This window comes from Acyrthosiphon pisum, chromosome A1, assembly GCF_005508785.2.
Source record: "Acyrthosiphon pisum isolate AL4f chromosome A1, pea_aphid_22Mar2018_4r6ur, whole genome shotgun sequence".
Classification (NCBI taxonomy): domain Eukaryota; kingdom Metazoa; phylum Arthropoda; class Insecta; order Hemiptera; family Aphididae; genus Acyrthosiphon; species Acyrthosiphon pisum.
Window position 1 is genome coordinate 41,554,271 of NC_042494.1, and position 23,188 is coordinate 41,577,458.

The 23,188-nt window shown below is 28.3% G+C and overlaps 1 protein-coding gene across 3 annotated transcripts in view; it reads right to left on the reverse strand.

Moving 5' to 3' along the window:
• LOC100569388 (leucine-rich repeat-containing protein 24-like) overlaps positions 1–23,188 on the reverse strand; it is a 188,174-nt gene that overhangs the window by 100,228 nt on the left and 64,758 nt on the right. For 2 of the 3 annotated variants that reach the window (XM_016803202.2, XM_008183301.3), the window contains exon 3: positions 838–861. The exons of the other annotated variant lie outside the window; for it this stretch is intronic. The gene's annotated coding sequence lies outside the window, so the exon portion shown is untranslated. The remainder of the gene's footprint in view (positions 1–837; positions 862–23,188) is intronic. 3 annotated transcript variants of the gene reach the window in all.

Genomic DNA, 23,188 nt, shown 5'->3' on the forward strand with positions numbered 1-23,188 from the left:
TCACCCAAATATAGGTATATTACCTATATTTATTTATATATTAGATTAATCACCGACCATAACGGTATCCAATTTACGTTGGTTTTTAAGCTTTCTGCATCCAGTTTTTTTATTGTTAACATAAAAGATATGTCCAGAATAATTCAGAAGTGGAAAATCATAAAATTAATCATTGTAATTGTGTACATATTATATAATATATTTCAACTGAAACAAAACGGAAAACTATAGAAATATAGATTAACTTTAGCCCGGGCAAAGTTGGGTAACACTGCTAGTATATTATAAATTGTAATCCGTCAAGTTGTATTTAGCTACACGCAGAAAGCTTCAATCATAATAAAAACATTATTGATTAATTTTATATTCTCATTAAATGGTTCATGTTTATTGTAATACCTCTAATAACCATTACCAATGAACTATAGTGACGTTTAAGTAGCAAATATATTTCGTCGTAAACGTTTTGCTGTCAAACATCATGGAAACTATCGTTATCGGGTATTAGAATTAATTTTGTCCGTGTTTATATAGTGAGGGATCAATTGTTTCACAAACTTTGGAATTAGTTCTAGTTTTTAATTTCACAATAAATTAAGTGGAAAGCTTATAATATAATATACACATATATTTTTATTTTGTTAAGTTATGAACATAGAACATATAAACAAATTTAATTACTTTATAAATAACCTAAACAACATACATTTTATACATGTTTTCTTTATTTTAGAAAAATAACTTCACTTCATACCCAATATAGTGTGCGTTATAGAAATTTCGCATTACATCATAAAATAATAATAAAAAACGTTTCTAAAATAAATATTGACTCACTGAAATTGCTTTTGTCGGCTTGTTCTGAAAAATAAAAAAACAAGATATACTTCATTAATGTTCCCTCAAAGTCCAACTGATCAAAATCACAAAATCCCATATAATTATGTTTTTACTATTATTATTATTGTTTATTTATTTTCGGTTGAATAACAAAAGAAATTATTAGTTTTCGCCTATACTGTGATAGTGTATTTGCTCAGGGATACACACATGGTACTTTTTTATTTTATCTTTAGAAAAACATAAGTATCTATTATGAGACTTTATTTTTTGAAGCCTTATCAAATGAAAATTATAAATCCAATCATTACTGTTATTTTGTGTTTTAACATTTTTTCTAACATTTATATAAATTAACAGATTTTTAGCCTAATTATTTTAATCGTACTATCGTAGTGAAATAGAAATTGTATTTTGTATATTGTGTAAACAAAAAAATCAACAGGTACTCATATGCACAATACGCTTGAAAAACATTACTTTGAAAGTTTCAACACACTTGTATTATACCTATATAGGCTATACAATTACTGTATTCCTAAACCTTAGGTGATTTATAATTACTAGTCCGTCAACCGTTTGATATAAATGATAATACGATTAATTTTACAAATCTACTTCTTAAAAATTACATTTCAATTATCCTTAGTCAAGTTGTGTCATTTCTATATTTTGAAATTCGCATATATTACCATTATGATAAATTTATCATGAACTGTTTATTTATATATACGTATTGAAACCAACTCAAAATATGTTAAAGCTAAAAACAGAAACTATATTTATTAAATTTAAAAACGTGTAATAAAAAAAAAGTAGTAATATTAACATAATACTAATATTATCAACACTTATAGTAGTAATAATAATAAATAGTAATATATCAAATGAGGAATCATTCTGTACAAAGGATTGGTTTTTAGATAACGTGAAGGATAAGTGGGAATAGAAAAATAATGGAAATGGCTAAGGTTTTCGAGGAGAGACAAGGAATTTGATATTACCAAATTGATAATACTAGAGCAGGGGTGGCCAAACCGCGGCTCGCGTCATAGACTTTTGCGGCTCGCGTCTTAACGTAACATTAGACGTAAATTAACGTAAGAGCCAAGATGTAAAAAAAAGAAAAAAAACATCATATAATATATATTAATATGACCCCTTTTTTTTTTTTTACATCTTGGCTCTTCAATTTTTTTTAATATATTTGGTGGCTCGCGAGTCTCTTCTGGTTGGCTGGCTTAGAGCCCTGTATTAGAGCATCTAGTATAGTAATTCATAATTTTAGACAAAAACACAAGATATAAACCCAACTATTATCAGTTAAAGACTTAATGCCGAAGACACGGAGAGCAGGAGCGTAGAGTAATCAATAATCATATTGTATTGAAATTGAATTCTTAAAACAAAAGTACAGAATTTTAATTAGAAATGAGACATTATTATATATTTATGTAGTCCTAGAAAATGTTTTTAATTAGATATTATAAATTTAAAAATATTTAGTTTTCATTTTGAAGTTAATAATGTGTAATAGTCCCACGATAAATTATACATTTTACTTTTTTACAGCGAAATCGAACGTTTTATATTTATCTATTTTAAAATAGATTATATCTTTCAGAAATTATTCTACGCAAGTCCGTGAACTAATTGAGTGTTTGAACTTATACAAGTAAATTTCACCAACATTCATGTTTATAATGTTGAATTCAAAGCAAAGTGAAACGAAACACTTTACAACTAACTGAAAAATCGAAACAGTATCCACGATCAAATATATACGAAATTCATTATCTCAATGTAAAATTGAAATACAGTATTCTGGCATTATGCTGTACTTTGATCCTTTCTCACTAAATGCAAGTACACCACGTTTACCTATGAATAATGCACGTCCCAGTAGTATTTCCTAACTAAAAAAGAGCTGAGGGTTTTAATTCAATTGATTTGTTCGAATTCAGCATAAATTTATTTATATGATAAATAAAACTGGTAAATTATGTAAATTATGTTATTATACGACTTAATTCATGATTTCAATTTAAATAATTACATTTAAAAATCGCAAAAGTAATTTTCTTCATTCAAGAATAAATATTAAATAACAATACATATGTCAACTAATTGTTATATAAAAATGATTTTTTCATTTCATAATGCTGTTACATTATAATGTTAACTATATGTTATTCAAATTTGGTAATGTAGATAATCTTACCAGCTTTTAAACCCTTATAAGCTTTCAAAATTTGTTTAAAATTACAGCAATAGGCATAGGCACTCAATTGTAATTCTGTTTTTATAGTATCCATTCGTAGTTCACTGTATATTTGATTAAGTTTCATATTATAGACATGTTGTCATTCAGTACACAATTGTCCCAACTCCAACCACAGTGGACACAAACCCTTAAGATGGTGGTTGAATAGTTGAAATATCAAACTAGATAGAACGTTAAGTATGCTATGTATACTATGGCTATATACTGCCGTCTGTTTAAACTCAATCAAAGTTGCAAAATGTTCCAAACTCGATTATACGATATTTTAACAATAGTTAAAATAAAACATAATAATTAACACACCATTATATTTGTTAGAAATAGTTTGTATAACGGAAATAAAATATTGTTATAACTTATAATACTATACGTTTAAGTGTAGGTATAATAAATAATAATCAAATTATAGGCTATATGTACCATTTAATCAGACTGCTAACTACTTGAAAAAATATTTCTTAAATGAAAATAATCACTATGGCGATAATAGCATGAAAAAATAAATTGTTTTCTCAAAAATGCTGTGTGTGTGTACAGTTTTACAATTTTTATGCAAGTTTAGAAATTTTAGCGTTCGTGTAAAATAGAAATTTCCTTTTAAAATCAAAAAAGTAGGTAGGAACTCTAAAAAGTAAGACCTATAATACCGTTACTAAAAAAGTCATATTATTTACTGAGCACACAATATTTATTATTTATTACAAACACAATGTTGCATTGTTGAGCGGAGAATTATCCTCTGCAAAGCTATTATTTTAAGAAAAGTATTATTTTTTTCTTTTCACTTCTACATTGCGTTACGACTCTTGAGTTCTATGCGAGTGACAAACAATTTATTGAAACCTTCTGAAATCGGTTTTTGGAAAAAATCAATTACTTATATTCGGGACCGAAATGTAGAAATGGCAAATGTTGTCGGGCATAAGGGAAAACAATATATGAAATAAATATCACGTTTCTTTAATTTATACGGAAATATTGGGTACGGTTTTGACTCTGCACATACGCAGAGATAATAATGCGCAGAGACCGTGCATCGGGTAGGTCGAATTTCACAGTTAAACACGTTTAATATTTAATGTAATCACGATGAAAACTATATCTCTGGAGCATTACAGACACGAAATTCTAAGTCCTCAGTGTCAAAATTGCAGTAAAGTGTTTGTAATTAATACCGACAGACGACGGCAGCGAATGTATATAATATGCTATATATTATTATGATAATATAGGTAGGTAGTATGTATTAGTGTTTGCGCAATGATATAACACACCATGTACGTGCTGGGTTTTATTTATCGTCGAGTTACTCTGGTACTGCACAATATTCAATCTATATAGTCAAACCGAGTATTGTGATTTCGTCCATGTATACCTAATAGTAAACACAAACGTGTATATTGCTATAATATTGTAGAGTCTAAAGCGACTCGGCTATATTTGTAATTAATTGTTTAGCAGCATTATTAAATAAAAAAACAACAACAATTATATGCAACCGTCAGGTATTGTGTTCAGTGTTTGTTTTGTTTATTTTCAGCAGCATTTGGGCCATTTAACACAACAGTAGAATAGTAGGTATAAGTTTTCATCGATACCCACAGTGGATTTTGTAAATAAAAGGTGAATGAAATATGTATTGTACGTAGTTTATCGATATATTCTCTTTGCGTGGAAATCAAATCGCAATTAATGACGGTCAGATTTCGGTACGTTTCCCAAGTATTAATTACTATGTATAATTATATTGTCTAATATATTATTATCTAATATCGTCTATAATAATGTGTATCCAAGGACGTCCCGAACGAATTAATAAGGGGGGGACGAGATTCATTAACGTCCTAACTCAAAATAAACTCAACATTACATTATTTTATATTCGTCGATTTTTTTAAAATGTGCTATTTTATTTTTATCCAATTGGTCAACAATTTCTTTTTCTACGCTGAATACAACTTAAGAATTTAATCTTTAATAATTGCAATAATTGTTGACCTAAGATGTGTTTTAATCAATTTTAGTTAACTGGACGTTCTTTAGTTTGATGCAACTTTTACAGGAGAAGTCAAAGCCAAACGATAAATTTGATTAGCACATGGTAAAATATGCTTTACATCTTCTGATATTTCCATTAAACAATCAAATGATATAAGGTTTTACCTTCTTATTAGAACTAAATCATAATCATGAAGATTTACACCTACACAGCTGTTATACATTTATACTGCTTGATGGGAGTGAAGAAATAGATTTTTTACATTATCCAGTGAAATATTTATTTAAATTATTAAATTATCAAATTAAGTTAAATTATTAAATAATATATTTTAATATTTAAATGGTTAATACAATAATATAAATAATGGTTAAACAGAAGAAATTCAAGATTTTAAATTGTCATTTGTTAGTTTAAAATGGTATCGAGAACAATTCTTTTCTATAAAATAGATGCATTGTAAATTCAGTTTGAGATGTTGCATTACAATAAAATCGTTTAGGAACTAATATTTTACGATGATGGTTTTTAAAATTAGCTTCTGAGTCTGTTGTAAGTGAGTTGATAAACTCTTTACCACTGTTAATTAAATTGTTCACTGCGAGATCATCAGAATTGATTTCTGTCAACATTTTCATTGTGCTATCAATTACAGTTATTCCATCAATTATACGTCATTCATATTTTGCTTCGAGAGTTTCAGTACCTATAAGATACTTCAGTTTGTACATAATATTTTTCATAAATGATAAAGAAACAAAAAAATCAAAAGTGAGTATTGGATTTTGAATACCAAGTGCTTTTGAACTTGTTCCTTTATCAAAACATTTGTTTAATAAATGAATTACATCAAGGCGTTTACAGCTTCAAATAAATTTTCTACAGCCCTAATGCTTTGAGCACAAACAGTCCACCGAGTTTTTGTATTGCATTTAGGAATTTTTTCATGAAGTAATTCATTTATGTTATTAATTTAAGAAAAAAAAGACATAAATATAATATAATTCATCAATAGGTCCTCATATATTAATATAGTATTTCTGTTGGGCAGTTAGCAATCCGAAAATTAAGTTATATACTTGCATATTATTTTAAATTATAATAATATATTATAATGGAATTTTCGTATTTCATAATATTTATAAAATTATTTAAAAATTGTTTCTAAAAAAAATGATAATTTTCCGAGGGCCAACTCAAATACTCAATGTATCAATGTGCCAACTGACGTATAAATTTGAACCCATGGGGTGGGGAAACTCCCTACACCCCCACGTTTGGAATAGCTCTGTGTGTAACAACAATTATCGCTATCAATATCCTAAAACTAGGTAGATTGCTTAGGTCCTAAAAATTGCGGGTTGAACTACCTACCTATCTACTAATTTTAGGATATTTGTCGCGTGTAATTTATTTCTCACTTTTAAGTACTTGGAAGTATGTTTATATCTTAACTTTTAAGTCGTAATCTATTGGAACTCCCAAGTAGCTAACATTTACAATGGTTTTACATTTGAAAGCACGTAAATACTGTTTCTCTATATAACGACCTTATATACCTACCGACGCGAAGTATAAAATCATGGATGAAAACTTTGAGATTAAAATATATAACATATAACATCGTTTAAGTTATATACTTAGAAAATACTTGATTAATTTTCTAAATTATAATAATGTTATATATTCCAATTATTCTATAAAAACTTCTCTCGTCGAAACGAGTGAACAATACGTTGGTGGGAAGCATAATATAGTTTGAAATAATGATGAAGAGTGATGTATGAGGGGCGAATTCTCGCGAAAACCGTCAGACCTCCCGGCCCGACCATTTAGAAATATCAACCGACATCGATCGTGGTGGAGGTGCGCCGACAAACAAATGCCGCAGTACTATTATTACATCTACAGCTAACTATGTAGTTATATGATGGGATATGATATACCTACGACTGTACATATTATATACAACAGTAAATAACATAACAATACTTAAACGTACGCACACACACTGCACAGACCGTCAAACGTCAACGCGTTTATTGTCCACCGGCCGAGACCGTCCGGAGAGGACTTGACGTGTGATAAATGATATGCTATCGTGAAATAATAATATTAATAATAATAATAATAATAATACAAAAAGGCGCGAACGTGTGTCGGCCCGAGCCGGGTATATAATATTATGAAGTTTAGTAATAAAGACTCCCCAAAGACGTGTCAGTCACGTCACGTCATACCGTCGTGATATCTAATATCCCGCGGGACCGAAAGGAGCGGATACGCTCCGCCAGGAAAAAGTCGTCGTCGTCGCCGGGCCGGTCCGGGCCGTGGTGTGTAGGGTGGGGGCGGTGCAGTTCAGTGGAGGGGAAGGACTACTACGTCGGAGGTTTTGATATTATATTATATTATTATTATTATTATTGTGTGACGTGGTCCCGAAAAGAAAGTATAAGCCACGCCGGTATGCGGTATAATAATAATAATAATATAATATTATATAGACGGTAATCGTGCGCCAACGGTTTTTAGAGAGACGATATAATAAAGTCTTCGTCGAGAACGACTACCGCGGACGAGCGATTCTCTCGGCTTTCGCGTCATTTACCCGCGTCGTCATAATTCTATATAATTGCCCCGATTTACACGCTCGAAAACGTTTCGAGTTTGGCGGCGGACGATTCATTTAGCGGAGATTTCGCGGTGGTAAATCGGCGATGCTCTGCGTACATACAATTATATTTAATATAATACATAGTGTACCGCACACAAATATTATTGGCGCTGCGACGAACGGATCGAGACGAGCGCCTGTGTAAAATCACCTCACGTCCCTGCAGGTATGCCAGTTATTCTGTTTGTCGGCAGTGATCTAGGAGGTTGTTTTTTTTTTTAACAGATGAAGCGAGCCATTTCACAAATCCATTAAAGTAGCGAGATGTGACGAAAACCGGTATCTAACCAGTAACCGTGTGAATATGTAAGAATGTAATTTTTCATTCATTTTCTCGAACGAAATTTATTCAGTGGCGGTTACTTTTTAAATTGGCCGACTGCGGGCCCGATTGTCGTGCCAGTATCGACTACATAATAATTAATATATAGTGACTATACTCGCGTGACATTCGATTTCGGTGTAAGTACAGCAGATAATATAAGGTATAGCCATATGGATTATCTATTAATAATGGCCAGTTTCAAAACAATTACTTAATAAAAATAAATAAACTTGTATAAGATTTACTTTGTTCAGTCGTGTGTGTAATATTTATCGATGTGACAAGTGTGTCTTTAATTGTTTCGTAGTTGTTATCTTATAGATTGTGATCAGTTCGAGAAGAGAAAAAGTGAAAACCGTTAGCTTATTGCATTAATATATTATACTAAAAATGCTGCGCGGTGATGTGTCGAACTCTAATTAATCTCTGTCCCTCTCAATCCAAAACCAGAAGTGAAAAATGTACCGAAAATGTATTCATCGTCCCCGAATAAGATGTGCAGTATCATATGTTGTGCATTTTTAAAATAATGAGGTTTTAGTGCGGAAGTTTTTGACATTAATTTGTGGCTATCAAATTGTGCATGCAAGAAACTACAGAGTCTGTATTCGCCATTATGGGTATCTAATCAGCGAATTTACCGGTTAGATAACGGCCGGTCCGACGTCAGTTGACTGACGGTCGTGTAAATAATAATTAGGCATCTGCCACATTTCGCGTGAAACAGTTGAAGAAAATAGATTACTGCTGACGGTAGGTTTGACTTTTCGAAGTTATTTGCATAGTGTAATACGCATTAAACGTATATATATATCATTTCTCAGATATACATATGTATATATATTATATATATGAATTACACGTAAGCGCGAATATACGTGATACCGTCTTAACCAATGCATATGCGTTTGAGTGCGTATTTAAATCTTCAGATTTTATACTCGTAATTTATATATATATATATACACAAGTTGAAAACTTAATTCATTTCATACACAAATACACAGACATAGACAGACATAGACACTGACACACAGACGCACGCGCATGCACCCGTGACACGTATTCAACGGGTGTACATTGAGTGGTCTTATATCGTAAACTAGCTGTCACGGCAACGCTGTGCTATTGCTAGGTTTTTGTCACTGTTCAACTCCTTTTGGGTGTAACACTCTGTGGAAGCAATGTCTTTTTAAGTGTAAATGATATTATATTATAATTTATAGCCATCCCGACAAAGTGATTGGAAAATACCCAATTTCCTATCAAAAATCACACTCAATATTGATGATAAGTTATTTGTGCAATAAAAAGTGGCTTCTTAAACAAAAGAACATTTTGTTTTTTCTTCAAACAAAACGTATATTGATCACTGCACTGAGAATCTAAAAACCTAGCATTCCTCTATTCTATTTGTATTTTGTGTAAATACTTTTTTTTTATAAGGATATTTACCATTTCGATAAAATCAGTTTTTTCCAATTGCATAAATGGAATTGATGTTTTTTTCCAATTGGAATTTATATAAATGGTTAGACGACGTTGTTTAGTTCCTTACTAACTTTACATAGCGATCGTCTAAGGTTTAGCATAAATGAAAAATCAAAATAAGTGGAATGTATGTTAAATCTACTATGTAAAATGTCAGAACCCAACAGTTTATATTATTTAAACATTTTTTAGAGTAGCTGATTCCGTGTTCAAAACATGATAATAATAATAAAAACAATGATATGCAATTTGATTATCAGAATAAACAATGATTATACATGGACGTGATTACAATTTGGTGTAGTATTGTAAAAATTAGAAATTTACGAAGAAATCGAAAAGAACAGGTCACCAGAAACACACGTGTTTTCTTTTTTTATTTCACTGTATCGAAATCGCATTTTTCGTTCTGCTAACAACCAATTAAAAAAAACGCCGTGCACAACGACGTAAGAACGTACTAAAGATACAGCTGGCATAATGATATTCACGTGCCCTCCGATGTAAATTTGAGAATATGTTAGTGTCGAGTCGTGTGCATCGCCGAACAGGCGGGCGGGAGACCATTATTACCATTTCAGATCATTTGTTTAAAAGAGAAATCAACGTTCGTTCGACAAGCGTTATCGCACGATGTACGCCTTATGACGAACGGTACGTGCTTGAGGGAATATTTTAAAAACGAAACCGCCGACGATGAGATATTTTTTTAAGTCGTATACGATTAAATATACTTGATAAAAAATGAATAAAAATTACCGCTTGCGGAATCAAACGAATGATCTTGTGAAAAAGGCGGGATAGAAAAATATTGAGAGAAACAAAAACAATAAAAATAAAACTGGCGAAGTCGCTCTGCTAAAGTTGTTAAAATTGAGGATCGTATGCATTTTTAAAAAAATAATAAAATTTCTGGTCACAATATAATATTACGACGCAGGAATAGTGATTTATCCTGTTTGTATACACTATACCTACACGTATATTATTATATTTTTATCAGCGGAAAATGAAAAGTACGTTACACGATTATTTTTCTCAGAAAGACGTATTTTTTTTTGTTATCACATCGTCGTTTATCTGCCAGACGACCGCTGCGGACACCAGTGAGTTTGTGCGTGCAGCCGCCGTAAAGTGAAATGCGTACCTGATGATATTATACTGTGATAAAAAAATAATGTTCATGGCATATCAATACCAAGTGAATGATTTGTGTCCTTCGAGAATTTACCACTCAAATAAATAATAATGAAAAATAAATGAATAAAAAACCTGCGGTCGACTTCAACAATAAATTTCGAAATTATATTTCAATGGCGTAAAAAGTTTTATCATAGTTCGAAAAGATGATATTATTATTTTTGCGTGCACAAAAGGAATTTGTCGACAAGTACAAACCGTCTGCGTTATTATATAATAATATTAATATAGGTAGTGAAAAAAATAAAAATTGAGATCAAAGCTTTTTTAATATTGACCATTCGCACAAATGTTCATTTATATTATTTTTACATTTACGATCTTCTAAAAAGGAAGTACCTATATGTATATTTTTCATTGTTCCATAAAAAAAAGCTATTATAAGCACTGGGAATGAGTAAATAGTAAATATCACATATGGCTTTAAAAATATCTTAATTGTATTATTTGTTTATTTGAAATTGTAAATTATATAATAAATAATTATCGTTCATAGATGTTTTGAGATTTTTGTCTACTCTCTAAGATTTCAAATGGTTTGGTATTGATTGTAAAAAATAAATAACGGCCTTTAGATATCTTAAAAATATTTTTCTAATGAATAGGTATTGCATTTTACAGTTATTTTTTTAAATCCTTTAAAATATATTGTGATGATAACAATTTATCATCACTGGTATTATTATGATGTTGGTTTTGAGGTTATGTATATAGGTACGTCTCATCTAGTTTACTATAGTAAGTTACTGTATACATTTGTTTATTTATTGGTGTTTCAAAATTACATTCTTACCATTTAGTATAAAGAATTTAAAATTAAAATTTCTTTTAGCCTTTATGTATTTTAAACGTTTATTGGATACGTAATTTATTATTTTATAAGCACCAATATTAACATGATAACATTTATTAATTTTTTAAAAATTATTATGTAATTACCTAAGTATTATCATATTTATTTATTTTGTATTTTATTGAAATTCAACTATATAATAATATTTACACTTAATATTTACAAGTTGATATCTACTCTCTATAAGCAAAGCTTTTGGTGAGAGTAGATTAGGGAGTTCATCAGACTAATTATTTATTACATTTTACACATATTTTTCCATACATAGGCACATAACTATAATATTATAATCATGCTAAGCAATATTGATAATAATAACCACAATCATAACAACAATTAGTAATAATAATAATGAGACATTAGTCAAATAATCGCATACATAGATTTTTTATCAATATTTATATCAGTCAATTTAATATCCACAAATAGAATAATTGTATACCTTTATTTATATAAAAATTTCCCATTAATGTTATATTTGGTTTGATCAGCCTTAAATTTCCACTATTTCCACCTCACTATTTGAACATTTTCCCACCCATTTGTGGCAAAATATGAGGTGACTTATCATCAACAAACTTAACAAAAATTATATTTTTGTAGTAATGATCGAAATGAAGTGGTAAGAAGAGCTTGAAAAAATTGTTAAAAAATAAATACCACATAAATGCGCATATATTTCTATAAAAATGGTTTTTAAATTGTATTTGGTGGTTACTAACGTGAGTGGAAATTTCTAGAACACAATAGTTAATAATTTTTACACTGTAGTACTATATAGTACTATATACTCACTGTGAATAATTATGATTGGTTACATTGTTTGATGTGTATATATTTTTTGAACATTTATTGCTCTACACGGTTTAGAAATTGGATAATTATATTTGCCATTTGGATAAACAAATGTTAAGATCATATATAGTTATTAGAAAGTTATTATATTGTTGGAAATTGTATTTGAGAAAACGAACGAATTGTATGGTATAGTAAGCACTAAGCATTGCAGAAAGTCATTAAAAATAATCAAGTTCCCACTGAATGCATTATATATAAAATAAATAATATTTACTATGTATTATAGGTACCTGCTATAAACATTTGTGAAATTATATTAAATACTATAAAATATATGTCTTTGTATTCAGTTGTACGCGTTGCAGTTTATAATTATTTAAAAATAAACATATTACTGTATTATAATATCGTGTATGTTATGAAGTATAAAATATGTACTACGTATCATATTAATCGTGAAAAGCGACCGTCAGGGCCGTATACGGTTATTATTATAAACCGCGTACAAAAGTTGGCGCGCAAAATACGAAAACGGGTTCGGTTCAAAGAACATATTTTTTTTTTTTAAAGAGAGTATCACAACGAGCCACTTAACCGTAAATGTATTATTGGTGGGTTTTCACTGCACAGGATGCCATGTGTAAGACCTCGTAGTTTCTCCCGGCCCGTATAAATGGTAAATGGCATGGGCATGGTATTCTTTAGAGGAAACGTTCGATTTGAGACCTCCATCCGAGGAGACAGATGCATAATAATTCTAATATGCTTTAGAAACGTTCCCCAGTAAGACGTTCCATTTCGCATTTAAATCGCAACGTTTATGTCATTCATGAATATTATTATAATAACGCACTATATATATATAATTTATTATATACCGACATAGTCGTATACGGGTATATAGCGGAATTGTATAGTGTTCATCACATCAAAATGGTAATTGAAAACGGTCGACTCAATCATTATTCCTATCTTGCCTATGAAACTTATCGGAATATAACGATAGTTAGTAACAATACGTTCGAATAAGGAAACATTGAAATAAGTGACAAAATATAAAGTAATATTTTTATTTTATGATATTGTGTTGAACTAAATCAGTTAGATTTTATCATGTTTATAATAATAAAATATTTGTTACATGTATTGAATTAATACGTGTATGCCATACTTGATATTCGAAAGATATTATAGTATTATAGTTAATATTATAATATATTCGCTTAGCTAAGAAATAGTGAAATGTTGACAATGATTGAGTACGTCGGTTGTGTATAATTATAGTAGTAACACTGTACGTACCTACCTATAGTATTACATGTGTTGGTTATACGATAATGTGTGTGTGTGTGTGTGTGTTTATTTTTTTGAAATTAATTAATACCTTTTGGAACAGTAAAAATGTTTAACTTTTATCGGGTATTTGGAAGAAAATTGGATATAGTTGAATCATTGGGAGATCAAAAGTGAACAATTCCCAGGACTTTTCAAAATAATCGAAAAACTAAAAAATGTTTACTGAAAATGGGATTTTTTACGCAATACATATTTTTGACAAAATCAATTTTATTATTATATCGTTAAAAATGAATAATCATAGAGACTTGAAATGTTTATATTTAATCTTTTTGATATCATGAATTAAATATTTATAATTTAAAAGTAAAATTATTATACTTTTAGATTAACACATACACTATATTTAATTTGTACGAGTAAATTAATTAACCATGGTATGCATACAATGTGATTTATGTTTTGATGGACATTATACATTTTTTAATTTCAGTATGACGGCGAATAAATTAGGCAATATCATTACAAGCATGTTTACAAATTAGTGTTCTAACGTTTCATCTTTCATTCTTATAATTTGATCGAACATAATCATATCATACAAACTAAGTCATGTAATTTTGCAAAAGCTAGTAATGTATTTCTTTGATAATTAAGTACAAAAAATATAAATAGTAAATTAATAAACCAAATAAAGTATTTTATTCTAAATTCACAATTAGGAGCTCATATTACCAAAAATAATATACGACCTATTTGTCTAGCTATTGTTCATTAAACTATTCAGCTTACTTTTAATATTCAAATAAAATGTAATTCTAACAAAAATGTTTAGGTGCATGACCACATTAAAGTTATTAAACAGAATATTTCATCAAACTACATATAACTACGTCATTAAAGTATTAGTTTAAGCACTTCCAGGAAAATGATTGAGATATCTTTGTGCGACGTTTTATTGATATTTTATGATTTTATGTGATTTTATTTTGCAAGGCAGTAGAGTAAAAAAATATAATGGTGTTCAGAACATTACACAATTTACTTTTTCTTTAGTAGTTTCTCAGTCTTTTTTCATTCTGCCCCAAAAGATTGGACTACAAAGATTAATATACTATATACCTCCTAAACATAAGATTAATATTAAATATACAGAGTGATTCACTCAGCATGCTCAAGCTTTTTCTAAATAATACAGTTATTTAAAATCCTATTTTTGGAATTTTTAAAAATACATGAAGTTTGAAGACCATATTTTTAAATTCTTTAAATTTTTTATGCTACTTATTAGTTATTATTTATCTATCAACATTAATAGTTTGTAAAAATTAAATCCTACTAGTTCCAATATTGTGTCTATTATCAGACATATAGACATTTTAACAACTAAGAAACTACTTATTCGAATTTTGAATTAGGTAGGTACATCAGCTTTCAAAGAAATTATCCACTTAAAGATTTACCATATTAAAGGGTCTTTTCATTTTAAATTCATGTTTGTATCGTCACAGAACACTTCTTATGCAGTACAAAAAAATTCAAAGACTTGAAAAAATAGTCTTTGATTACCTATATTTAAAAATTCCAAAATTAGAATTAAATGCTTAGTGAATAACCCTGTATAATATTTATAATTATTATTTAAAATGTAAATTCGAGTAATAGAAAAATGTAATGGGTTTGTTAATTGGAAAATATATGTTTCTTATTCCATAATGATTGGATGAAATGTTAATGTGTATTTTTTATTTTTTATTTTTTATTTTTTTTTTTTTTTTTGGGGGGGGGGGAGGGGGGATATTGAACATTTTGCTAAAATATTTGAGCTATTAAATGTAATTTTTCACTCGCCAATTATTCCCGGCAATTTAAATTGTCTAGAAAATGTAATAAGTAATACAAAACAAATTTCAAGTAATATGAAGAACTAAAAAAAAAAAAAAAGGAACAATTACTTTTAAAAACGTTTCATTGAAAAAATATGTTAACTTTTTTATAAACACGGAACGATAATTTTACTGATATTGATGTAATTGTAGGTATATCTGTAGAAAAAAATATTGTGAAACTTCTAAAATAAAATAATTTGTTTTCCCGCGCTTTTCCGGCGCAACGATAGAGTGGAATAATAATCACATCAACTGAACACCTGTCGTGCAGAGAGTTTTAAATAACCTATTATATATTTGTCTTAACTTAACGATATCGTAATTAAATATCGGTAAAATCAAAATGATAATGATACACAAAATTATACCGTTGACCATCACAATTCAATTTTGAGAACTGCAGTATTCGCAAACGACGAATGAATAATTTATAATATAATCGAACGTGATCTGACTGACTGATTAACAGAGAGCCTAAACTATGATAGTTGAAGACTTGAAATTGTCATGGTAAATTTGTACCACCGTGTTGAACTATGGGTGCCATGAGAAAATATTTTCCAAAATTCGCATTTTAAAGAGGTGTTCACAAAAGAATGTTGAGATTTAGATACGATGGAATTCAACATTTTTATTGTGTATAAATGGTTAATCGGGCAGTCGAAGTAAAATAATTCATGAAATCATCGCTTGGCCTTAAAGAAATTATTAGAAGAAATTATATCTAAAACAAATAGGTATTAAAGTTTATTTATAAAATGATTCTTCTATATGTGTATTGGGTATAGCCTATAGACACAATAACTACTTGACCGATTTTAACAATAATTTCAGGGATTATTCTTAGAGATATCAAGAAAGTTAAGAGAGTAGTTTGAACTTCGTTCGAAAATATATCATAATGTCTTTAATATCTGAACTAAGGTAAACTACACCCGAGATACACAGACATTATATAGCGCCGTATTTTGTATTTTTCATCTTTTTCTGGGAAAATTTGATTTAAACAGCTATTATATATCTTATATATATTTATAAATAAGTATATGCTTATAAAGGTAAACACTTACTTTCTCCATAATAATTAATTATGAACGTTTTTAAAAATATTTTAATTTTTTTATTTACCTAATTTTCAATTATAAATAACTAGGTTTTGGAAAAACATTAAAGTTTAGTGATTTTTACGTTTTTAATTCCCAAGCAGAATAATTTTCTGAGAATTGAAATTTATTAAAAATCGAATATTTAACGAATAGAGAGTGTTATTAGCTAGGTACTCGTTTGAAATTCAATTTGTGTAAGTATACTGAAATATTCATAAAAAGCTGCTCAAAAACACGAAATTAATTACGTATGCGCTGTCGTTCAAAAATGTAAAACATATTAAAAATGGTTGCGAACAAAATAGTAAAAAATAGAATTTTTTTGTCAACGGCGTTATAATGTTTCGCGATGACTCCATATAGACATACTAACGATATAATATTTTACACCGATATTATAGGTATTAGAATATGTATCTTTCAGATAAGCCTTGTAAACATCGTACGTAAAGCCGTCGAACGCACACGAAAATATCATCTCTCTCTATATATATAGCATCTATGTGTAATATGCTTTATTATTGTTGGAAATTCGACGCGATGTGACACGCACTATATATATATAGTCGTCAAACGTCTTATATATATATAGGAGCACGCCAAAGTCCACGGGTGCGAGTAATCCAATTTGTCGTCAGTGTTACGCCTTTGGTGTGGGCACAACACATATAATATAATATATATATATCATATTTTATTCCCCGTCCACCGAAAAAAAGTTCGACTTAATTCGATTATTCCGCGAGAACGTGTACACTACACTACAATACACGTCTCGGTTTCCGCCGCCTGCAGTGCCTTTGTCAAGATATGACTGGTTGTGCGTGTGGTTAAACGTACAATATATATATATATACGTAGAATATAATACGTACAAGCACGCGAGTCGGCCATGTACATATAACACCCACACCCATAAGTACGTAATGTATAGGGCCGCGAGCTATGAAAAAGTTCGTCCTCTCAGCATTGAAATCCGTTAAATGAACTTATATTGTGGTATATTTTTTTAAGTCACGCGCGACTATTATATTATTACAAATATTGTATATGACTGTACAAAGCGTGTACGATAGTATACTTACGCATTCCGTGCGCATAATATACGCAGCTAGAAGCAAAAAATGAGATCCGACAATTACCAAAAACATGTAATATTCGATACGAAATCGATACGACGTTTTATAAATCTTTGTTTTAGCTTAATGCCGCACGGTATGATTGTGTCTGTAGACCTTCGGTTTATTTTTTAATCATTTTGTAAGTATATATATATATAAAAAAAATGCCAAATGAACTCTAAATTGAATTTATAGTATTATTATAATATTAAAAATATGATAATTTTTAGCAAACATTAATTATTTCCGATTAATAAATATAATAATTATTTGGGTCCTAAACAGGTACAATTAGTCTGAATAATATCCACATTGAACACAAAAGATAGAAAAAGCCAAAAAGGTTATTGTCCGGTCGTAATAATTTAAAAATAACCTTTTGGAATAATTACAATCCTTATGAATAGTAGGTATGTATTCGGATAGTCGTTTTACAAATTGTATTTTCTGTGTTATAAATATTTATTAAACTCCATTTTTACTCGTATAAATGTATAATGTTCAATAAATCAAATGTAATTGCCGTTATGTACATTTAGGTACGATTTTTAATGATTGCACACAAGACAAAATTATTTTTATTTGGTTTTGTAAAATACCTACACATAAGCTTTTGTGTATAGTTTTAGTTTACCACGTGTATTTTACAATATTTACATTTTACACAAACGCACACACGATAATAGAAACATATGCGTCTTTATACATTGATCGGATAATATTAAATTGGATTCGATTGTTTTTTTTGTTTACAAAACACTTAGTATAGGTATATAATATTACAAAATAATATTAAGATATATCGATTGGGAAACGCGTGTTGGTTTGTCAAATTAAAAAAGTTTAGAATATCTCAACTTGCTCGTTAAAAAATGCATATAACATAACTCATTCCTACACAATATATGATTATATAAAGAATGAGGATCATGGGATGATATTATAAATGCGGTTTAGTCGTGGTATTTCGTGAAGATTTTATTCGTGTTTACTGTCCAATCATGGCTTAAAAATACAAGGTTATTGCAATAGTACTCGCACTATATAATTTTATCACGTTAAGGAATTAAAACGGCAGCGTAAGGAGACGCGACCTATACTGGTTGTACAACGATATTATACACCATGATATGCACCAAACCCTTACGCCGCTATGTTATTTTTGTTTAATAACAATATGGGCTATGTGCAATTACCTTGTATATTAAAGCCATGAGTAATGAATATAATATAGTAAACAGAATATTTATCTTTTAGAAAAGACATCGACGTGATGGATTTTAAAAACTTTTTTTATCCATTTTACATAATAAACAATGGTAAAAATTGGTTTAGGTATCATTATTTACAAGAATAATTCGAGTATGCTGAATCTGGAGTATCGATGTAGATAGATACTATTAGACAATGATACATTTATAAGCTACCTACACAATATTGTTATGATCGTATTATGTATGAAAAAAACGTCATGGCTTTGAGAAAAATATATTCATCGTCGAAAATATTGCAAGAATAAAAAAAAGAAGGAAATCAATTTTTCCTACAGGATTATTCTATTTTAGGATCCCGAAAGTATTTATTCGTTTATTACCGGGAATAAAAATAAACCCCTTTAAGTGAATTCGTGCAGGAACCGCACAAGTAGTACAATTCAAATATACTTATTATACGTATCAACATATTTATAGTATCATGAGTGTACTACAGATATTATTTTAAATATCTCCCACCATTTGTATGATAACACCTTAGTTCGGATTAACAATATCGTGTAATAATCTTTTTATAAAAGACGAAGTCGAAAAAATTGTTGATACATATTTTAATTTTAATTACCACAGGTATATAATTTATTGAGTTATTTTTAATGAAATTAAAATCATAATATTACATTTTTAACGCGTTGTAAAAATCAATGTGATTTTTCATTCAATTTTAATTTAAATTTATTAAATATTGAAATTAAATACCTGTAAATAAAATAAAAATGTGTTTGATGGTTAATTTGCATGTTTTTAATAAATTGTACAGCAAAAGTTAGAACAATGGGGTTTTAATTAAATTGTCCATATTATTATTAATATATTGTATTCTTTTATTCTATTATATATTTTAGTTATGCATTATATAGACAGATGACAGTTGAAACGCTTAATTAAAATATCAAATTTCAAATAATATGTCTGAATTATATCCATTTCCTTTCTGAGCCAACTATAGTCTATAAGCGATTATTTTATAACAGAGAACTTTTTGTCGTTGATATTAGATTAAAAAGAAAAAAATATAATCAATCATTCAAGTAATTTCGTGCCCAATGCAATTTGGTCAAAATCGAATTCCGCTGAACATGTCAAATGCGGCTTTAGCGTTTCAATTTTTTTCCTCGTCAAAGTGGTCTAGCAGGGATTTATTTTTTTTTTACAAACTTTGATTCACTATTATACACTCTTGTTTAAAGAACTTCGTCACATTTTTGTGGTTAAAATGAAAAATCCATCAACGATACCCGGTTATGGATTTGAGCCATTTAAAAAGTTTTACAAAATAAAGATACAAATAAGAAAAGTAAAATAAATATTAGAAAAATTTTGAAAGCTATACTATAGTCTTAGAAATTTAATCTATATACGTTACTTTTGTACATTTATTTAATATACGAATAATTTATTTGTTTGTAAATTTAAATTATTGTAATATGTTGTATACTCGTTAAAAATCCCAATTATATACTTATTCACGGGTTTATAATTTTATTTTTATGTTATATTCAATTATAAAACGGTTTGTGAGACCCATAATAGTACAAGTAATTTTCAAATAATATCTAATGTTTGGTTATGTTATAATTTGTAGATTATGCAATATATGTGAGTTATATGGTTTGTTTTTATGCACCAAGTATTTTTATGTAAAATGTTTATATGTATAAACAATTTTTTTTTTTTTAAATTTTTATTAGATAATATGCAATCTATGCACAAAGGCATAATAAGAATATGTGCTAGGATAAGTTTTAACATGAAAAGGGTGAGGGAAGAAACCATCCAGTGATCGCACTTCCTGAATATGTATAAAGAATAAAAATAAAAATGAATGATTTAGTGAGGACTTGGGAGACACTAGATTGAAAAATTAAATTTTTCGTCAGTGCATTTTTTAATACCGAAATGTTGAAAAATAATGTATACATAATTTATGATTTCTAGCATTCCAGTAATACCTATGTAGTATTGCTTTGTGTAATATGTACAATCATGACGTATGCGCTAGATATACGGTATTCATTGTTTAATCATAAGGTTGGGTTTATTAATTGTATTATTCATTGACAACATAAAATTCATAAATCGTTAATTAATTAAAATATGCTTCTTAGTTTGTGATAAAAAATTACCTTTTACAGTCTTACATTATATTAAAATATTAACTAGAAAATAACATATTATAATATTTATTAAATTGATAAAAACAAGAATTTTACGAGTTGTTATTAAATCGTTTACGCTTTATTATTACCTAAACATAGAAATTGACCATTATTAATTTAATTATTGTTCAATTAATTTCTTTGTACATAGTAGAATTGAAATGTCCTTTGATGATAATCTGTTGATCAAAATTCATTACACTATTAAATCACTATAACATAGAAATTTGAAATTTGAATGCATAGACGCCGATTAGTGTGTCCAAGTGGAAACAATTCATGTTTAGTCAGCCTTGGTATTCGATGTATCGTTCAAAATTAAAAATAATCTCATCATCTTAGAAAATGAGATATTACCAAAATGCGTTCAAACAATGTGTAAATACTTAAATAACTATTATATAATAAAATAATATAATATATTTAATTGTTATTTTAAATATTGTGTTTGAATTTCCTATATTCATAATTTCTAAATATTAATTTTTATTGGATCACTTATTATATCATATTAAAAACTACCTACATAATTACAATTATTATTATTATTATTATATTTTATGGTTTAATTAACAATAAAATAATTTTCGTCACAATAAATAGTATTTATTAAATACCATTATGTAGTTTGTCGCGTCTCTACAAATCTATAATACTTTTTTTAAATGTATACATATTGTAATTTTATATTACTTTTTTGATGTACATCTGGTTTATTATAATTTACGTATGCAAATACTATACAAAATATTTAAAAATATATTTTAAATTGACCAAAGTGTAGAACTATTTTAAATTGAGATTTGAGATGTAAAAAAATAAATAACATTCACTCCTTGGTTTGGTTAAAGTTGACGATGGTTAGATTCTTCCTATTGATAAATATAAATACAAATAACAATAGATTTACAATTTTAATATCTCCTGTTGTAAAATTATGATTGCCTTATATTTTAAAATTATTCCACTGTGAAACATAATTATATTTAAATTTACATTTAAGTGTTCCAGAATTATTTTCTTATTAAGTAATGCACAATAATGCAGTAAGTAATATTTTAAAATATAATATAAGTACTCTTGTCTCTTAAATAATATGTTTCTACTTCATTGCTTTCTGTCACGATATGAAACCTTTAGACAAACCTCCCTAATTTTATTGCACTCGTAATTAGAGTAGGTAATTTATTACCTACAGTGATGGTTTCTGACAATAATTAACACCAACAGTTATCAATGTAAGTTGGAGTGTGAAATACTTAACCTTTACACAAAACAATAATTACAGACCCCGCAGAATGAAATTAAATCGTATAGTTTCAAAAGATTTTTAAAATAAAGTATAAATTATATTATTGTTATTTGTAGCTCAAATAATGAAACTCTTCGACCATCAAAGATGGATAAATTAATTATGTAATGGGTAAGGGTTTTTAATAACAAAAAAATACCCAGATGGGTACGTAGTATATAATTTGAATACGATTTTTCTATAAATGGCATACGTACATATTATATAGTAGGTACCTATAATTATAATATATGATACATTTAAACTATAGTTGAACTCTTTGTCCGTAAAATACGTAGTTTAAATTATACTTTGAAATTGTTTAGTTGTCTTATTGGTTTGAAACCATTTCATTTTTGAATTTTTCATTAATTAATCTATGAATATAATTTTAAGGGTAAAATTAGCTGGGAATTTCAATTTATATGTTCGTTAGGGACAATAGTAGTGATTATATTTTAAATTAACAGTATATCGTTAATTTACTCTAAAAAATGTAATATTATAAATTACATTAATCCGGTCTTAATGTGAATAGTAATGTTTTTGTCATTGTACAATATGGTCGTAAATAGTAATTATACTAGT